Genomic DNA, 3,663 nt, shown 5'->3' with positions numbered 1-3,663 from the left:
TTTAGAGGGGAAACTGGGAAGGGAGAAATTTACATGTAAATAAAGAAAATATCTAATTAAAAAAAAAGCAAAAAAAAAATAAATAAATAAATAAAGAAGTTTCCCCACGAAAGTTGTCCCTTTCTAGCTTTCTGTAAATATTGAAAACCTAAGAATATATTATTCAGAGACTGGTATTAGGTGGTGCAGTGGTTATTGTTTGATTAATTTACTGATTATATCTACATGACCAGAAAATAAGAGGCTTTAAATCCTGCCTACTTTCTTAGAGTACCTATCAATGTAGGTGCAATGGAAAGTCCCTCTAATGAAAATCACACCAATATATTTTAATACTAATTATGTTGTATTCTTGGCCCATCCAGTAGAGACATCAAGATGACAGTTGCAATTTCATCTAGGTGATCATGATAGAAATGTATGGAAAAATAGATATGTTAAATAATGCTCAGGTCATAATGACTCATCAAATCAGAAGAATTGGTCAGTTATCCCTATGACCAGAGAAGGAAATCTAAATTTCAACTGCAAGAGCTAATATTTTAAGTTAGTATCTTATATAGTTAATGCATTATTCATTATATTATACTATGTAATTATATTATTAATAATATATTACTAAGCTTAAGTTTTTAGATCTTAAATATCTGTTTTATATAGTTATAAGACTCTTGATATATTGGATAAATCATATGGTGTGTCATGAACAGCTATGATGGATCAGCTATGAAGACTAAGAAAATAACAGTAGACAAATGTCTAAGAATGTGTAGGATTCTGGCAAATAAAAATAATCATCTTAATCAAAATAGACAAGTCATCATATTGAAACAACTTTTTCATAGCAACTATCTCATTTTTTTTTACATTACCAACTCAGCATTTATTAATTATAAATGAACTTTTAGATCCTTCCTCAGGGTTTTTAGAGGACACCAAGTTTTCCTGGGATCCTGCTCTCTGCTTTTCCCTTCCCCCAACTGTATAAACCAATGAGCAATGGCTTCACACCTTCTTCTCTCTTGTGCATCTCAGTTAACTCTCACAATCTAGAGTGTCAGTTTTCTAAAGAGCTGGACCACTTCAGAGAGGACTTGTTAAAACTGTCCCTATGCCCAAATGTGCCACCTCTCACTCGTATCAAATTAACATCTATAAATATCCTTTGTCCTCTTTTATGAAGCAAATCAGATACGTTTGAAAATATCTTAAAAACAGACAATAAGGGCTGAAAACAGTGGCTTATTTCACAATATTTTTTTTCTTTAATAGATGTTTTCTTTATTTACAATATCTCCCAGGTTCCCCTCCAAAAATAAAATAAAATAAAATAAAATTAAAAGAAAACAGAAACTAAAACAATCCCCTGTTCCCTCCCCCTCCCCCTGCTCACCATCCCATCCCCTTCTGCTTACTGGCCCTGGTATTCCCCTACACTGGGGCTTAGAACCTTCATAGAGCCAAGGGCCTCTCCTCCCATTGATGACCTACTTGGCCATCCTCTGCTATACACATGCTACTAGAGCCATCAGTCCCACCATGTGTACTCTTTGGTTGGAGTTTTAGTCCCTGGGAGCTCTGAGGGTACTAGTTAGTTCATATTGTTGTTAGTCCTAAGGGGCTGCAAACCCTTCAGCTCCATTGATCCTTTCTCTAACTCCTTCAATGGGGACTCTGTGCTCAGTCCAATGGATGGCTGTGAGCCTCCACTTCTGTATTAGTCGAGTACTGTTAGAGCCTTTCAGGAGACAGTTATATCAGGCTCCTCTCAACCAGCATTTTCTGGCATCCACAATAGTGACTGGATTCGATGATTGAATATGAGAAGTTTTCCCAGGGAGAGCAGTCTCTGGATTGTCCTTCCTTCAGTCTCTGCTCCATAGTTAGTCTCTACAACTCCTTTCATGGGTATTTTCTTCCTCCTTTTAAGAAGGAATGAAGTATCCTCACTTTGGTCTTCCTTCTTCTTGAGTTTCTTATGGTTTGTGGTTTGGACTTTGTGTATTCCGATCTTCTAGGCTAGTATCCACTTATCAGATAATGCATACCATGTATGTTCTTTTGTGATTGGGTTACCTCACTCAGGATGATATTCTCCAGGTCCATCCAGTTCCCCAAGAATTTCATATATGAATAGTTATTTTTTTCATTTTGATGGTATTTCAATAGATGCATGGTTCATATTTGAAATAATATATATCTATTAAAGGAATTTTCCATTTAGGTATTCAAACACAGAACCAAAAGAAGCATGTTATGCTTTAATTCTCTTATTTATATAAAGTAGATCTCAAAAGTTTACTGTTTCAATTATATATATATAATTTACTTCTAAATAATATTTCTATAATGAGTAATAAATAATCACATTAATAATATGCAAAGATTACAGTCTCTATGATCTAAATAGCATTAAATATTAACTAACTCACACAAAAATTATTTGAGCACAGACTTGGGAAGATGGCTAGTGCATTAAGCACTTATCATCGAAGTATGATTGTCCAAATTCATATTTTCATAACATATAAAATACAAAGCACAGTAACATGCAAAATTCCATACCAACCCCTTCTAAAACAAAGAACGTAAGAATTAAAACCTACAGGTGATGCCCCAACACACACACACACACACACACACACACACACACACTATTGTGTCTTTGATAGTGGCTTCCCTTCTTCATAACAATCAGGAATGGAGGCCAAAGAATCACTACATCTTTGATCCTGTACAATTCTACATATTGTGTTTCAGACAAAGTAGGACAACACAGTGAGACTGACTCATAAACAAATAAATTGATTAATTAGTTAATTGATTAAAACAAAAATGAAAGAAAAGAAAAAAAAGAAAAGAAAAGAAAAGTAGCTTATGTAAAAATGATGGACTGTATAAGCTAAGTTTCTTGATTCAACTTTGGATAAAGACTATAATTGAAAATATTATTACCACAATGTAAGTGGAAGTCACTGTGTTCACTGAAATAATCATTCTCTAAAGATTGATGGCACAGTGCAAAAGATCAAGTGGATATATTTGTTACAAGTATACTGAACTTGAAATATTAAAAGCACTTACCAATGTGGTACATACTCTGCTTTTAACTATACATATTCCATATTTCATCAAGACTTGAGATTCCTGAGTCATCTGTTGTGGTAACTAAGGTAGATTATAAGCATAACATGATCTACATAACTTAGTAGACAAGGTCACAGCCATAAGTGATTGCTAAGATGAATGTATGTCTGTGAGGGATTTTCTTGACAAGGTTGCTTTAGGTGGGAAGACAACCTTGGATTTGGGAAGCACCATTCTTGGGCTTAAGTCTTTGATGGCACAAATGGAAAAATCAGCTAAATGCCAGCATTCAGTGTTCTCCTGGACACAATGGAAGCAGCTGCTTCAAGCTTCTGCCGCCTTGACATCTTGACATAGATGGACTAAATCTGAGAACTGTGAGCAAAATAAATCCTTTCTTATGTATCTTTGTCAGGGTATTCTGTTATAGAAGCAGGAAAAGGAAGAGTAATGTTTATTTTACTCTAGATGTTAATTTTACTGGGTTTACTCTAGAAAGTAATGTCATCTGTTTTCTTTTTTTTGTTGTTAGGATTATATTTGTTTATTTATTTAATACAATTGCATAGGCATTGA

The sequence above is a fragment of the Mastomys coucha genome, unplaced genomic scaffold (genome assembly GCF_008632895.1).
Source record: "Mastomys coucha isolate ucsf_1 unplaced genomic scaffold, UCSF_Mcou_1 pScaffold14, whole genome shotgun sequence".
Lineage (NCBI taxonomy): Eukaryota > Metazoa > Chordata > Mammalia > Rodentia > Muridae > Mastomys > Mastomys coucha.
Note: the sequence above shows the minus strand (reverse complement) of the source record.